The sequence below is a fragment of the Sarcophilus harrisii genome, chromosome 2, assembly GCF_902635505.1.
Source record: "Sarcophilus harrisii chromosome 2, mSarHar1.11, whole genome shotgun sequence".
Taxonomy (NCBI): Eukaryota; Metazoa; Chordata; class Mammalia; order Dasyuromorphia; family Dasyuridae; genus Sarcophilus; species Sarcophilus harrisii.
The window spans coordinates 242,315,771-242,333,923 of record NC_045427.1 but is presented as its reverse complement, the minus strand read 5'-3'; the positions used below and the strand labels follow the sequence as shown (position 1 = coordinate 242,333,923).

The 18,153-nt window shown below is 37.8% G+C and overlaps 1 protein-coding gene across 2 annotated transcripts in view; it reads right to left on the bottom strand.

The window, feature by feature from the left end:
* SLCO4A1 (solute carrier organic anion transporter family member 4A1) overlaps nucleotides 1-12,795 on the bottom strand; it is a 73,153-nt gene extending 60,358 nt beyond the window's left edge. The window contains exons 1-2 of one of the 2 annotated variants that reach the window (XM_031951729.1): nucleotides 12,693-12,795; nucleotides 931-979 (exon numbers count right to left, since the gene is read on the bottom strand). The gene's annotated coding sequence lies outside the window, so the exon portion shown is untranslated. The remainder of the gene's footprint in view (nucleotides 1-930; nucleotides 980-12,692) is intronic. The other variant, XM_023494465.2, reaches the window with a different exon arrangement.
* Nucleotides 12,796-18,153: the final 5,358 nt, after the last annotated feature.

Here is an 18,153-nt window from a genome sequence, read left to right as displayed (position 1 = left end):
CTCTTTCATTTAACCAAAGACAGGGACTCCTGCATGCTTGTGGTGGCTATAGTAGCATATAACTGCAGGCAGAAGTTCAGGGAAAAGTGACTTAAATGGGAGTGGGGGTGAGCAAGTTCCTTCAAGAAGCTATGAAAGTAGATAGAAGAAAAAGTTCAAGGAAGATACCAGCAAGGTATGTAGAGAGGAACCCCAAGTACCATATGTTCTCCTATCATTATCCATCTGTTCCTGGACCAAAATCTAGGAAAAACAGAAAGGATACTTACTGAAAACATGCCCCCAACCTCCCTGGAGTACAAATCTGGTGATGTATCTTATTAAGCTTTCAATGATGCTTCCCAGCTCCCTTAGGGCTTTGCCTTTGGAATATAGCCAAACAATGGCAAATATGAAATCCTAGAGATCACTCTCAAAGAAAACACTGAAATTAGCCATTTGGCAAGCTTTCTGATTGCTGTTGTAACTTTCAGACTTCTGTCTTATGTGCCAAGGTCTCTAGTTTTAAATGGAGCTGCTTCTGATACTGACAACAAACCAACTACAATTCTCCAAGGAGAGACTAATAACAATATTTGAGAATCTGATTTTTTAAAAAAAATTATTACCAGTGAAATTCTTTTGTGAATTACCTATGCATAATGTAAAACAAAACAAAACAAACTAACAAAACAAACAAAAACTAACACACAAAACAAAGACTAAATAAGAGTCATCCTTGAAATCGTTTGTTTTTTCCAAAACAAGTTTTTCCTTATATATCAACATTTCCAGATCTCCCATTCCCAACTGCATTTGTTAGTAACTTCCTTGAACCATTACCCTGCCTTGTATTTATACACATAGGAGGAAGCTAAACAGAGCAATAGTTAAGAGCATTAGGCCAAGAATCAAGAAGAACTGAGTTCAAATCCAATCCCAAATACTTACTGTGTGATCCTGGGTAAGTCACTTAATCTGTTTGTCTCAGCTTTCTCAACTGTAAAACAAAGAGAATAAAAGAACCTACCTTTATAATCTCTTTTATACAGAGTTTAGCACAGTATCTGGCACATAGTAAGTGTGCCATTTCTTTCCTTACATATGCACAATGCTGTTTCCACCAAAATAATGAAAACTCTTTAAGGGTTTTATCTGTCTCTTTGTCTTCCTAGAACAATGTTTAGAACATGGGTTCAATCCTGTCGAGCTCTTCTTGACTCCATTTGATGGATGAAGAAACTGAGGTAAATAGGGTTATGTTACTTGCCCAAGGTCAATATAGATAGTAAGTGTCTGAAGCTGGTTTTGAACTCGCAAAAATGAATCTTCCTGACTCTAGGACTGGGCTCTCTACCTATTGTCTAGCTGCCTGAGGCTAAACAATCAGCATTTAACAAACATTCACAGAATGCTTTTATGGTTCCACCAGTCTAAGAGATCTTGAATAATTAGCTGTCTTCTCAACTGTACCCCAAGGACAAATGGTGAATCAAAATGCCAGGAAACAAATACAATGATGCTATAAGATAGAGACTTGAGAAAAGTTTGTTATTCATAGAACAAAATGTGGCCCAGGGATTCCTAAGGATCTGGGGGGGGGGGTGAGAAGTCAAAACTATTATCATAATACTGAAACATTTTACTTTCTAATTTGGTAAATCACATTGGTATAGCCTACATAAACAAAATCTCTTGGAGCAGGGGTTGTTATTCTTTGTCCTTCTTGCTGAATGATTGAGATGTCTGGGAAGCAATGTCATGACATATAAATAAATTGGATGGGGGGGGGAGGAGACAGGGGAGGATATTCAACATTCAATAGTCAAAAAGGTTTCTGAAGATAAAAAAGTTTGAAAATTTCCCACTCTAAAGTTCTATACTTCCTCTGATGGTGATAGGCAACCATCAACTCAATGTTCTGTAGGTTGATTTAGAATTTGGTGATTGACATTTATTATATATATATATATATATATATATATATATATATATATATATATACACACACACACATACACACACATATACATATAATAGATACTGATGGGCTCATACATAAAAGCAGTATCTGTGAAAAAAGTTTCTGCCTCATAGGAAAATATGGTTTGACCAGTCTTAGTACTGGTGAGCAGTCCATTTCCTAAGTAGTCTGCCAAGAAAGACTGCTAGGATATGATCCACTAGGGAAAAATGAGTTTTAAGAAGAGCCATACAATAGATGGACCCAATGTCAGAAGAACCTGAATTCAAAGCCCGTCCCAGAATTTGCCGGCTGTATGACCCTGGGAAAATCACTTAGCCCTGATTGCCTCCAAAAAAAAAAAAAAAAAAATGCCATAAAGTAGATGAAAGAAAAAATATTTCTGAGTTAAGATGGGAGCCAAGTAGGAATCTGAAAATATAATACAAAGGTATGCATATGGGAACTCCTTTCAGTTTCATTCTAGAAATTTAAACCTAAATTTCCCAATGCAACTCAACTCGGATCCCTTCTTCAACTAGGATTGTATGCATATTAAGTGAGAGAAACTAAAACTTCTTTCCAGTCCAACTGCCTCTACTCTATAGAAACAGGAAGATCGGAGTTCAAATGTTGCCTCAGACATTTTCTGGCTGTGTTGCTCTGAGTGACTTAACCTCTGTTTGTCCGTTTTCTTTTCAATAAAATAGAATTAAAAATAATACTACAGCCCAAAGTTATGGTGAGGATCAAATGAGATAATCATAAAGAATTGTCACCTATTAAATTCTAAGTAAGTATTAGCTATTATTCTTCTTCTGAATCACAATATCTATTAACTGAGGACAATTGATATTATCTGCAAATACTATGCCAATAATATTCTAAAGGAAACTTTTTTATATCTAGCTGAAAGAATCACTGCATTTTAAAAAGAAATCCTGAAGCAATCACCCTACCAGAAGTTTTGTCATCTGTAGAAGAAAGTTTGCAGAGTGACATACTTCTCCACAGTTTAATGCAAATTCAGAGAATCAGAAAGTAAAATGGTCCTGACCTCCAGAGAGATAAAGTTTTTCTAAGGGGCTCAGGGAATTATGCCTTCTTATTTTTCAAACTAAATATTGCAGGATAGTGTTTTGTTTTATTAATTATTTTGGAGCAGGGCAGCCCAGAGTAGAAATGAATACAAACAGATTTGGTCATAGTTCCCCAAATAACAAAGGCTTCTGAAGTCCATAAAAACCAAATGATTCTCCATCTTTTCTCTTAGTTACTCTCTCAGTGCATTGGCCAGGTTTATAACTTATACTAGAGTCGTCCATATATGTTTTATCAGCTCTGGGGTTTCCCTACTGATAAAGGACTAAAAGAAGCTATAGTAGGTGCCCATTGTGCTTGAAATCAAACATCTGCTAGAATTTGAATACTTTGCTCAGACACATTCCCAGGCCTAGAGTTCTATCTGCTAGGATCTCCCACACTCAGTGAGTATGACAATGCCTGCCCAGCAGCTGTTTAAAGATAGATTTCTCAATTCTAAAAAGTCCGTCAACCATCTCCACTTGCCCTAAAACAATAGCATTCTTCTCATTTTTGATATTTTTTCCATTTCCCCTCCTTCAGAGAACAATATGTCCTATTCCATGCTTGAGAATTTTCAGATCACATGGGTCCAGATGGAATATTTTGGGGACCTCCCCATCCTGATACTTGGCAGAAGCGTGCAGGATAGGGCAAACAAGGAAAGAAAACAAGGATGTGATTTGCATGGCTTTCACACCCCTTCATTTTTTCCTACCCCCTACACATGAAATGCTCACAAAAAATGGTTCCTTTTTATTTTCCTCCCAATAGGTCTTTAACAACAATAAAATATTATCTTCAAAAAGACCTTTACATGCAACTTGAGGCTTTTGGTAGGAGCCCTGTTAGTATTTTGGCAATTTAATTTGGAAGAAGAGAGTCGAACTCCTTTAGAATCATATGATCTCAGAGATGAGAGAGAGCTGAAAGTCCCAGAATCCAATCCACAGTTAAATAGGGTAGGATATCATCCTTCTGTATGATATCCCTATGCTCATTTAATCTCTGCTCAAAAAGCTAGTGAACCTATCCCTTCATGAAGAAGTTCATGCTTTTTTTGGACATTTCTATGTGTGAGAAGCAATGTCAGCTAGGTGGTTCAATAGATAATGCGCAAAATCTGGACTAAGGAGGACCCGAGTTCAAATTCATCCTCAGACACTCACTAGCTGTGTGATCCTGGGCAAGTCACAGCCCTATTTGCCTCAGCTTCTTCATCTGTGAGCTAGAGAAGGAAATGGCAAACCACTCCAGTATTTCTTCCAAGAAAACTCCAAATGGGGTCACAAAGAATTGGACATGACTGACATGATTAAACAAAAATAACAATTTATGAGGAATCCCTGCCTTCAGTTTATTCCCTTTCCAATACATTCGCCATATGGCAGTGATTTTTCTAAAGCCCAGGTCAAGTCACACTCTTCCCCTACTCAATATACTCCAGTGGTTTTCTACTAGGAGAAAATATAACTTCTATGATTAAAATGATTATACATAAAAAGCCTATATCAGATTTTTTGCTGTCTTGGGGAGTGAAGAAAAAAATTTCAAACTCAAAATTTTACAGAAGTGAATGTTGAAAACTACCTTTGCACATAATTGGAAAAAATAAAATGTTATTAGGTAGAAAAAAATTAAAAATATAACTTTCTTTTGCATTTAAAGCCCTTCTTGGGCCAGCCACAATTTCTTTTTGCCCAGCATTTAGCATATAGTAGTCACTTAAATGTTTATTGACTTTTCTAGTCTTATTAGACATTTTTCTCCTTCAATCATACACAATGAAGTCAAATTGATTTTCTTGTTGTCCTTCATATACACTATTGCATCTTCCAGCTTTGTGCCTTTGTATTAGCTGTCCCCCATGCCTGGAAAGATGGTAGAAATAATAGTGATAGTTACAGTTAACTTCTTTCTGTTACTTTAAAATTTATAAAGGAGTTCAAACGTAAAAGGTGTCCCAATACATTGCTTTAGTGCTCTTTTAAAGTTATAATAGCTTAAAATTGCATCATAACTTTGGGGACATCCTGTATATACACAGTCAATCCTCAGAACAACATTGATTGTATTTTTTCAAATACATGAAAAACATGTTTAACATATATTGGATTACATGCTGTGTAGGAGAGGAGGTGAGGGGAAGGGAAGAAAAAAAATCTGGAACACAAGGTCTTGCAAGAACGAATGTTGAAAACTATCTTTGCATATATTTTGAAAATAAAAAGCTATTATTAAAAAAAAAACAAATACATGCAAAGATATTTTTCAACCTTCATCTTTGCAAAACCTTATGATGTTCCAAATTTTTCTCCCCTCCCAAGACAGCAAGCAATCTGATATAGGTTAAACATGTGCAACCCTTTTAAACATATCATATTTATCATGCTGCACAAGAATAATCAGATCATGATATTTGTGGAAATATGTATAGAGATATTGTACATGTTTAATGTATAATGTATAATGGAGAGGGGGTGGGAGAAGGGAGGGAAAAAACTAGAACGCGGGGTCTTGTAGAGGTGAATGTTGAAAATTAGCCATGTATATCTTTTGAAAATAAAAAAGCTTTAATTTTTATTTATTTATTTATTATTATAATAACTTTTTATTGACAGAACCCATGCCAGGGTAATTTTTTACATTATCCCTTGCACTCACTTCTGTTCTGATTTTTCCCCTCTCTTTCTCCATCCCCTCTCCTAGATGGCAAGCAGTCCTATATATGTTGAATATGTCGTGGTATATCCTAGATACAATATATGTGTGCAGAACCAAACAGTTTTCTTGTTGCACAGGAAGAATTGGATTCAGAAGGTAAAAATAAGCCGGGAAGAAAAACAAAAATGCAAACAGTTTAAATTCATTTCCCAGTGTTCTTTCTTTGGGTGTAGCTGTAAAAAGCTTTAATTAAAAAAAAAAGAATAATCAGATCAAAAGGGGAAAAAGCAAGCAAGCAAACAAATAAACACAGCAACAAAAAAAAAGATGAAAATACTATACATTAATCCACTTCAGTCTCCACAGTCCTTTCTCTGGATATGGATGGCACAAGTCTATTGCAATTGTTTTGGGTCACTAAATTGTTGAGAGGACCCAAGTCTATCATAGTTGATCATCAAATACCTTGTTATTACTGTGTACAATGTTCTCTTTCCAGGATTTTCTATCAGATTGATTTCTTAAAACACAGGTCTGACTATATATCATTAGTCCTTTAAATAAAATCCAATAGCTCCCTATTGCCACCAAAATCTAATATCAAATCCCGGCTTTACTTTTAAAGCCTTCTGTAACTCCCCTAACCTGGTCCCTTTCTCCTTTCCTGTCTTTCTATACCTTATTTTCCTCCACACATTTTGAAATTCAGTATTCCTGACCTTCTTGTTGCTCCTTACACATGACATTACACCTCCTGATTCCAAGAATTTAACTGGATGTTCCCCATTCCTGGAATTTTCTCTCTCATCAGTTATTTTCAGTTGTGTCTGACTCTTTGTGACCCCATTTGGGGTTTTCTTAGCAAAGATGTTGAAGTGGTTTGCCATTTTTCTTCTCCAACTCATTTTACAGTAAACACGATAGAGTAACTTGTCCAGAGTCACACAGATAGTAACTGTTAGAATTCACAAAGATGAGTCTTCCTTACTCTAGGGATAGCCCTTTTATCCAAATACGCCATCAATGTGATTCCCCATCCTCATGTCTGTTTTCTGGTTTAACTGGCTTCCATCAAATCTTCTGCAAGAAGTTTTTCCAAGGATTCTTTAATCTTAGTGATTTCCCTTTGATATTATCCTTAATTTTTCCTTTGGGATAATTATTGACATGTTGTCTTTCCTATTAGACCATGTGCTCTTGAAGAGCAAGCACCTGTTTTTTGTTTTGTTTTGGTTTTTTTTTTTTTTTTTGCTTTCTTTGTGTCTACAGCATAGTACCTGGCAAATAGTCGGTGATTAAACACAACTAACTGATATATTTTTTTAAGAAAAAGTTTAACCAAATAATAATTACTACCTATTGAAAAGTGCAGATATTTTCTTCTTAGCGAACTATAAAAGAGACTACAACTTATTTTTCAAAACTGATTAAGAAGGAAACCCCAAAATAACTTATTTATTCTGATATAGTTCTACCCTTACAACATTTTGTAATTCAGCTAACTTGATGAAAGTCAATAGATTTGGATTGGAGGGCTGCCGAAAACTAGCCATTTTCCAATTGCCATATAGTCAGGGCATATACTCCAAGATCTCTTTCCAGAAATATATTTGGCCATTTTTGCACTGAAAACAGTATTATCAGCAATAGTACTGTCCTCTCCAGATCTGCACATGCCCATCCTTCTTATCACTAGGACTTTTCAGCTTATTTACCTCCTCTGGACTTTTGTCTTTGAGGTTAGGGAGTGGGCAAACAAATAAACTGTGAAATGAACTTCATTCCAAGCTCTCATAAAATTGCCAAATTCAGCATAAATCAACCTAGACAGACATAATGAACAGTATCATCAAGAGGAAGTACTTCCAAAACTATTATCTATCAATCTTGACTTACAGGAAGAAAGGTTCCCTTTCTCAATTGATACCAACTAGTATCCAAGTACTCTCGGATGACAGTTACTGTCTCCTAGAGTAAAGCTTCTTTAACTTTTCCCACTTCATTTGAGAATGTTTTACATGACCTGGATATATAGGTATATAAAATTGGTATTAAAATCAAACATTTACGATAATAAATCATAATTTCATGACCTCCACATTCAATCATGAGATCCCATATGGGATCAAGACCCATAATGTAAGAAGATAGGTCTTAGAGGTAGATGGCTAGACAAGAATCCTCTCTAGATTCTTCAGTTTTAATGCTAACTTTCCAACAGACTTGGAAAGTTAGATTTGCTCAATCCATCATTGAAGAGAAAATGAAATGGGTATTCCAAGGTCAATTAAACCACTATTGCCTTTCATTCAGAATCATTACTTTAAGAGGGCTGAGAAACCCCGCTAATTGTCAGAAAAGGGTTTTGATCTTTTATTCCAATTCCAAGTTAAATCATATTGTTTTTCAGGCAATGGAATTTACTATCTTCAAGACTTTTCTAAGAGGGGTGTAAAATAATAAGTGGTCTTTAAAGTCATTGATCTTAAGGCTACTTTAGGATTCTGTCAGGAATGTGATAAGGTCCTCATTCTTAGACATCATTGATACCAATTAGCACACATGCTCTCTTAATGATGGTCACTATTTCTTAGAGACAGGTGGTTAGACAAGGTGCTTCTCTAGATTCTTCCATTCTTTTAACCCTAACCTTTCAACAGACTTGGAAAGTTGGGATTGCTTGATCCATCTCTAAACAAAAAATGAAATGAGTATTTCATGGTCAATGAATCAATTAGACATAGAGAAATGAAACATTGACTATTTTTTTTTTACATGACCTTGCAACAGAATCTTTTTTTTTTTTTTAAATAATTCTCCATGTGTATTTTGAAAACAAAGTAAAATACAAAGTAGATCTTTGGTTTTGGTTGTATAGAACTCCCAGAGTGGAAAGCCCTCTACTGAGGTACAATTAGAACCCGTTATGACTTAATATACATCTTAAAGAGTTCTTGAGGGATAAAGAGTTCGAGTAACTAGCTCAGGATCATACAGCTAGTATCAGAAGTAAGTTGTGAACCCATGTCTTATGAACTCCATGGATGAGTACAATATCCACTTAACCACACTCCCGTTATTATTTTATCTAACTATTCTAAATTTAGGTATGCACTGTGGATACAGAGATGCTTTTGAGTCAGGAAGATCTAGTCTTAAGTCCTGCCTCTTACACACACTGAGTGAGCCCAGGAAAATCATTATAATGATTTTCACACTGCATACTTCACAATGCACCTAGAGAACTTTCTATAAATTACAGTGCTGGTGCTGACTTGCATTGGTTGAAGGAGTTCCTTCACCTCACCTCATTGGTATAACAAGAACAATTTATATCAATAAAATCACAAGTCTTACCCCTCTCCACAAAAAAAAAAAATTATAAACAAAATTTTTCTACATCCTATTACTGTGCAAAGAAAGATCTCTAAAAATTGTCTTGTTCTTATTTGAGTATCTTTATTTTTGGAATACAGTTATATAAGAAATGATATATTTAATAAAAATAGACTAATGGATTGTATCAATTAAAACATATTTGAACAATGTATTTTTATTTCTTTTCATCTTAAATTATCTCTTCCAATTTTACTTATAATAAGTTTATTTATATGTTGTAACTAGTGGACATTTGTAACAGTGATAACTCCTTTAAAAAAGAGTCAGATCCTTCATGTGGACCCAATGAATACTCCCTGTGAATACCAGGACATTAAGTACTCTGGGAAAGGTATTATTCCATTCAAGCTTTGGTATGGTGAGGGTAGAGGAACATTCACTGGTCTAAGGGGTAATTTATTGAGCTGTACCCTAGGGTCCTGAAAAAGGTAATGCTGTTCTCAAAGATGTTTCCTGGAGCAATTTGGACATTGAAAAAAATCAGGTACAATAACTGTGGAAAAATACTGCTATTCTTAGCTTTTCTTCAGACATAATGTTCACATCTGCTCCTTAATTCAGATGTTTCAAATCCAAATAAAATTATTAATCATCTTCCCTCTATATGAAAGCATGTGAAAATATCGCTTCTAATTAGAGGATCAATGAATGCATGATTAGATTGAGATTTTTGAAAAGGGAAGTTAAATTGGTACTTTAGATAATCATCATCTAAAACATCTGCTTAAAATGTTGGAACTAAGCAGTTCAGCCTTTTTGAGGTCCCCCAATATATTATTTATTAATATATACAAAGTAGGGGAATGAGTGGCTTATAAATTATTATGCTTCCCTATGTAGCTGTAAGTCCTCCCCATTTCCACCCCCATATATACATTTTTGAACTGCATAAAAATCTACTATAATCCCAGCTTAAGTTCTTGTACCTTGTAATTGCTTGTTATGGAAAAGCTTACAATTTTACTGAATACCCCAGGATCCAAAGAGGGCCAGATTTCTCCCTATGCAACTTGAAAGAAACCCTCCTCATCTCATAGCAGAGAAACAATCAACCAGGGAGCCTTTTTTAAGTGCTTGTTATCTTCCAGGTCACAGTGAGTGCTAAGGGAAAATACGGCTTTGCATTTTGGGGACTATGGAGATTCCACAATCTAAAGGTGTCTTTTTTGAAAGAAGACAACTTTTTTAAACAATAGAGTATATAAATAGATGAATAACCAGATTATAATTTGATCTCAAATTTGAAATTAATTAAATGACATTTTGATGAAATTACTGTTTTAGAATTGTTTCCACAAAGTGTTTTTATCCTCTCCTTCCACGTCCATAAAAATGTTAAGGGGAGAGAGTGATCTCTTTAAACAACACAATTCCATAGATTTTTCTAGAGGTAAAGTACAGTTCCAATTCCAATAAAGCCAGGGAAGTGAGCTCAAAGTCCGATGAATTTTAACAACTCGTTATTTAATTACTGATTAAGGGTGAAATAATGACATCAAATTAGACATTAGTAAATCTATCCTCTGGGGTCCTCAGAGTATGTAAGTGGTTTATGGGTTTGAAAGATGAAAGTGACCTAGTGACTTTGGGGACACAGTTATAAGGTTTGCAGTAGATTCACCTCAGAATACAGTGCTGGAAAAAGACCTCAAAGTCCATCTAGCCCCGGCATTTTACAGATGAGGCAATTGAGGTTCCAAAGGCTAATTGACTTGTCTAAGGTCTCTCCACCAAGATGCCTGACTCCCTCATCTAACCCAAAAGCCTCATTTGATAAAAATGGGCACCAAGGCCATGAGAAATGGCCCCACATTATCCAGGTAATAAGTGGCAGGTCAGAATTTTACTCTGCCTTTTGATTTCAGGCTCTCACGTAGATCATTTACCCAGACAAGTCAGGGCCTCCTACAGCATTATGCCAGGGCCACAAGGAGAAAGTTTAGAAAATCACCCTCATAGTTAGTTCACTGATTCGGCTCCGGCACCGAGAGCCAAGTAACATTGTGTATTCCAGTTAAGCGTGCCTTGCTTGGAACCTTTCCCGTAGATCGGAAAATGCCGAGACTAAGTCCTTTCCATTAAACCGCAAGCCCCGAAGGCCCAAGAAACCTAGGGGCGGGCAGCCAGCTGGGCAGGAAAGGTCTTTGTGCCTACTTTGCGTAAGGAGGTAAAGTCCCTCTCCCTCCTCCCAGTATTCTCCGACAAGCGAGGGAGTGACTCATAAGGTCTTTCTGTAAGGAGAGCAGATTTCCAGAGTAAAATGATTGGACAGCGAGATGGAAACCAATCATAAAACTTTTTTTTTTTTTTTTTCCCCTCTTTCTTTCGTGTGGTAAATGCCGATTTCCGGACTGAATCAGCAGCCCCAGCCACCCAACCTCTGCTGGCAGGTGGATGACCGCGAGTAACCTCTGCGTAGCCTCAGTCAGCGGCAACCACCCTCCCGCCTCCTTAGCACAAAAGAGCCGCATCGCAGAGCAGCTCAGCGCCCAGCCCGAAGCGCTGCAGCCAGTTTGGGGGAGCAAGCAACGGCTGAGGTCCGTGACCCCAGCCCCCTCTGTCCTCGCCAAGATCGAGGAGGGAGCAGACCAGCGGAAGCACAGCTGTAGCTAATAATAATAAGAATAAGGTTCGTGCTTCCTCTGGCAACCTATTTCAGAGAGGGCTGGGGATGAGAGAGCGAATAATCTCATCATTTACAATTCGGCTGCAGCACACGCCTGGCGCCTCTCCGTTAACCGATGCCCCCCATCCCTTCCCATTCCCGATTCAAATATACCGGACATCTCTTGTACCAGAAACCCCAGCTGCCCTACGGAGGGGCGAGCTTCTTTTCTCTTATTCTTCCCCTCATCCCCACCCCTTGTCTCTAGCTCCCACGCAAGAGACTGTCAGGAAGCCTCCAGCCTCAGCAACAAACCATCTCCTCCAGGTTCTCCCATCATGGGAAAGCTTCCTCCTTTCCCATCTCTTAGATAGAACTGATGCTTCCTGAGCTCAGTCTCACCTTCTAAGGCTGCTTCTCCCTCGCAGGTCATTTCCTGGTCCACCCCAACCCCAGCAAAACCCAATCTTGGAAAAGAACAGTAAACTCGGGTCAGTTTCCGACAATCCTCCCAGCTTCTAATTCCCCCCCCCCCGCCCCCCTCTTTTACACCCCCCCCCCCGACAGAGGATAACGATAATCACAGAAAACCTCCAGAGTTGAGTTATATGAAGGAAATAAGAGACGCTGAATTTCACAATTTTCCGTGGACTGAGAATGAGATGAGAGACGTTACTCGGGTATTCCCCCTAAAAGTCCCTAGAATTGACACACTTCCCCCGAAGCAGAAAGATTTGCACATCTCTAAGTGCCTCTCAATTTCACGTGGCACTCCAACCCTGGCAGACCCGCAGACCCCATCTCTCTCCTCCCCTCCTATAATCGGGGCTGTTTTGTTCTCGGGAGAGATAATCTCAGGGGGCAGCAAAGTGTCCCCTTCTCAGTCCCCGACCTATTTCACATAGTTACCTGCTCAAGTTCATTATAAGAGGGGGACAAGATGGATCCTAATTAATCTGGTAGTCCTCCCCACCAGAATCCCTAGTCCTCCTCACTTACCGCATCCGTAGCCTATCTCTCCAGGCACCAGCTGCAAGGCTGCTACTACACGTTCTGACCGGCTCCTCCTTTGCCCACTTTGACTTCATTCATCCCCTTTCACCGAGACTCCGCCCCTATTTTCGAGTGGCTGTCACGGCCTCCAATCGGACAGGGCACAGGTCTATGGCCTTACTGACAGTGGCCAATTGCAGTGCTGGTTCAGGATCCTCCGTTTCCCCCTCCCACAGACACACACACACATCCCTCCCACCCCAGCTGGCCCCAGTTGGAGCACCTGAAATTGACAGTAGGAGAGGGCTTGTAACGAGAGGTTGGCAGATTTGAGTCAAGGAAAGTCTGCAGGACTGCATGGATCTTCGAAAAGGCGTGCAATAGAAAAGGAAAATATTAATTTCTTCGACAAATAGTCAGAACTTGCTGGGGGCAGATCGAAGTAAAGGGGGGGGAAGGTTATAAGGAAACACGAGAGATTAGTTCTGGATGTTGAAACAGCTATAGAAAATTAAGCTGGAAGAGACCTTGAAGATCATTCTAGGTCAGCCTTCTCACTTTTACAGATGAAGAAACCAAGGTTTGCCCGAAGTCATCAGCCTGGAGTGGCAGAAGTAGGAGAGTTAGCAGAGGAATAATTGTTTTTAGGGGGGAAATGGAAGGAGGGGGGCAGAAAAACTGGGTGTGGAGGAAATGAAATTAAACAACTATTTCCTGCCTTACCGAAAATAACTGCCATAGGGTACCAACTTTATTGAGGGGTGACTACTTCCATATTTTTCACTCCAGTTTTAGAGGGAAAGGGAAGGTCATAGAAGAGAGAAAGGAAAGGCATTATTGGAATAATGGGGAAATGGGACAAATTGGAAGGAAGAGTAGTCCAAGGGACGGAATGTGGATATGAGGACTACACCTAGGTGCTAAGATCCCTAGAGTTCTGCTAAGTAAAATTTCCTGGGGAAACTATTTGAACTGTTTGGTTTAATTTCAGGAGCCCTTGTCAAATTAAAACCCACCACATCTATGTCAAGATTATTCATTCTTTTCATCAATACTTGTTTAAGCCAATAAACTGAAAAATTTTAGGATGAAATTTTAATTCTGTCATTTTATAGCCCTCCATAATCTGCCTCCAGAGTCTTACTTTATATTACTACTCTACCCCAATTTTAATGAAATTGTACTGTTAGCTGCACCCCATGTGGTCTTTTCCTCTCTCCCACCCCCCAACTCCCTTTTATATAGGCTGTTCTCTATTCTTAGAAGGTTTTTAGCCTTTCAAAATCCATCTCTTCCTTCAAGGTTCTGCTCAAAGAACACTTTCTCTTTGCAACTTCCACCCATTCTTGAAAGTGATTTTCCCCTCTTCCGTGTTTTTCCCAGAGCAATTTATTTAGGTTTCACCTTTACCCCTTCACATTGTACTTAATTATAGCCTATCTCTCCCCTTAGATTGCTAATTCCTTAAAGCTAGGGACTGTGTTTTCATTTCTGTGCATCTAGCACTTAGCATAATGCCTTGTACTTAATTGTTTAAAGATTATCTATATTTTACTCAAAAAAGGACGGCCTATCATGAAGTACCAATGGCCTATCCAAGGAGTTGGAGCAATTGATTTCAATGAAATTTACAACACATATTTATTAAGTTTCTACTATATATAAGATACCATGCTGGGTAATGAAAATATAAAGACAAAAATGAAACAATCCATGCTCTCCAGTATCCTGCATTCACACCTTGGCAGATGGGGAAGGACCATGTACACAAGTAAGTAAATATTCAAGTGAGTAAATTTCAAGAAGGAAAGAATACTAATAACTGAGGAAGAAGCAGGAAATGACTCAACCTATGATTTGAAGGAAGCAAGGAACTCTAAAAGATTCAAGGGAAAAGGTAGTTCATTTAAGATATGAGGAACCATTTCTCCTATGATACAGAGGTGAAAGATGGAAGATCATCTCTGGGAATCAGGTAGCAGGGGTGAGCAAGTATCAGAAAGCTGAAATATCTTTCCTTGTTAGGGACCCATCCTACTTCTTCAACCTAATACTTATCTGATACTTGCTCCAATCAATTACTCCCTTTCTCTTATATTATTAACCGATTATTAAATTAGGATTAAAGTTTGTTCTTTCTATTTTCTAATGGGTAGCATGTTTCTATCAAAAGCAGTCATGAACCATTGAAATCTGATAAGGCAGTTCAGGACAATAAATGGGAAAAGGATGAGAAAAGAGTAAGGTTATTGTTGAGGAGGAGGAGAGTGTGTATTCTGGTTTTAGGACTCCAAAACAGGGAAAAGGAAATGAGATCAAGGATAATATGGAAACTCTACGCACTGTATGACAAATAAAAAATCTGAGAGACATTATTTCTGGGTAATTATCAATCATTTTATTAATTACAGTTAGCAAATTATTAATAAAAAGATAGTCATTTGGCTTTCTCTCATAAACCAAAGAAGAATCATAGAGGCCACTGGTGCATTTATATACTTGGAAGAGTGGGTATTCAGGACAGGTAAAAATCAACTCTGATTATTTAATAATTGAGAGAATGAATAGAGTACTGGGAGGCGGTCTTATTTTAATGAGAGACTGGGGGACATGACATTTATTATGTCACTCCTCCTTATGTCAAGCCAAACCACTCTCTGGGCAGTTTATACAAAAGGATCTATCCTCTACCCAGTCAGTGAACAATGAAAGATGGTGGGATAAGAATTCCATTTAGAAAAAATGGTCTTGGTGGTATAAATTTTTGTGCAAGGTCAGAATTGTTTTTGAGAGACTGGGCTTTCTAAGAAAATAGAAAGGACAAACTTTAATCCTAATTCAATAATTTGTTAATAATATGAGAGAAAGGGAGTAATTTTTCTCAACTGGGATTTCTCTTAAGTGGGTTTCCCAACAGCAATTTGTTTCCTCAAACAAAGAAATGCTTCAGACAGAGGAAAAACAGGATTATAGATATAGAAGGTATTTTAAAGATAATCCAGTCATCATTTTACAGATGAGGAAACTGAGACCCAGAGCAATGAACTCAGGCCTGTTCATATTTTTCCCACTCTTTATTGCTGTTGCTTCTTTAGCAAGTAATCATAGTCATAATAACTGGAAAATGCTTGTGGAGGCTCCATAGCTGCTTTATCAAGAACCCAAGCTTCACCTGTATAACCTGAGCAATCACTATAATTCACCCATTTCCTTTAGTGATTGAAACCTTGCCCAGAGAGTTAGCAGATTGCTTTAAAAACATTATATAATAATTAAATGGGGGACTCCAATGTTTCAGTCATTACAGCCATTAATTTAAATTGTCCAAATTCAACCTTCAGTTTTATTCTTTGGAATACTGCATCATTAAAAGAATATTCTTTTGCTTTTTGTGGTTCCTCAGATCTCCTCTGAAGCACCAGGTGGGAGGTGAGTCCTGTTATTTCAGTACATTGTGTAATGCCATGGCATATTCTAAAAGCTAACTCTACCACAATGTAAGAAAATCATCTGAGGCAATAGAGAAATGCAGGTCAGAAGGACATAGCACTGCAAACCTGATGGACTGGAACCCAGTAGCATTATGGAATAATAGTTTATTTATATTGTATTCTCAAATATTATTTATGAGAGAAAAATAACAAAGGAGGATACAGAAGACCAAGTTCAATTTTCCCCTAGGACAGCTGTTAAGGGGAATCCTTCCATGTTCAGGCATTGACATGGAATTTGTTACCAGTGTTTGACAACTTTAAGTACAATTTCAGTTTTCCTATGTAACATTTGGAGAAGCCTGAAGAAAAGAAGCAAGATTATGTTTTTAGTAGTTCTCTTCTCCCTCTCTCAGTAATCTGTGTGAATTTTATCTATATGGATAGATTTTTTTTCAATTAGGAAAAGAAGTATGGGCTAAGTGTTATGGGCCAGAACTTGAAACAAGGTGCTAAGTTACTGGAATTGATAGAATACTTACGTACTTAGTTCACACCTTTAGTGTTCACACCTTTAAGAGTTCACACATTAGAATTCACACCTTAAAGGACAAGTCCATTAGAGACTTTGGAGGATTCACAAGTCAAAAACCCACAAACCCACTCTCTGGGAGGCGGAGTCAGATTCATTCCAATTTCCACCTTTGTGTTGGCTGGAGACATTGGGAGGATGAGAGACTGAAGCTGGCAGAGGCAAAAGACTAGTGGCAAGAGCTCTTGGAACCAAGGAGAGAGATAGGCCTCTAAGAAAGCTAACCAGGCTATTTTGGAAGAGACAATAAAGGACTAGACTTTAACTCCTGGCTGCATTTGAGGTGATTATTATACTGAACTGAAAGGAAGGCTGCTTCAGAAGCTCCCTAAGAAACCTGCTCCCAGAGAACAGTAGAGAAGAGAACATTACAGCTAAGAAACTTTCTCATAGTCATGAACAAACTAAGGTCAAAGCCAGGAATGGGATACTCCTGATTTAATAGAACTCTGCAAATATATCAATCGCATTCATGGACTGAGAAATGCCTTTGCTGGTATATGTACTTGGAAAAAATACCTGTTTTGTTTTCAATATGTGGTCCTTTCAAGCTCTAGTGGGGACAGTTATTAAATGGTCTTATTCTGGCTGTTATGTAATTGAAGGAGATAGGGACTAGACTGTGAAATCATTGATAAAGGAGATTTCCACATGAGGAAACTTCCTCTACTTAATGCAAATTTGCACATTCTATAAACCCTGTGGTATTAGAGGGTTACTGAGAAATTAAGTGATCTGCTCAGGGTCACACAGTGTATTGGAGGTGGATCTTGAAACTAGGTCTTTCTTGAACCTAGAAGAGAAAATATTCATTACCAAAGTCTTTGGTATTGTCAAATGGCTCAATGTGAGAGAACTGAATAATTGTTTTTATTAATGTGAATGAAGTAAAAGAAACAAGCCTTGCTACTTCACTCTAAGGACCATCGTATCTTTCCTTTGACTTGTAGCTGAAACATGTAGTTAACTATCTCTATTAGAACATAACCTTCTTAAGAGGAGGGGCTTTTTATTTCTCTATCTGCATCCTCACTGCTTATTACAATTCTTTGCACATAATAAGTGCTTAATAAATACTTTTTTTTCCCATTAATTCATTTCTGATTTTGAAGCCAGCTCTCTGTCCACAATGTCATATTTCTCCTGACATAGAGAGTAAATGACATGATGATATGAGATAAAGTGGAATTTGGACTGGAGACAATGAAAAGGTCTAGAAGGCATGTGAGATTAAGCCAATCCCTGCTTTGTATATGCAATAAAAAAGTAAAAATCAATGATTTATGGATGGGTAAACAGTGCACAGATGACCAAATAAGAGATATGTTAGTTAAGAATTAGTCTGTATGGGATGATTTCAGAAAGGCCTGGAGGGACTTGCACGAACTGATGCTGAGTGAAATGAGCAGGACCAGGAGATCATTATATACTTCAACAACAATAC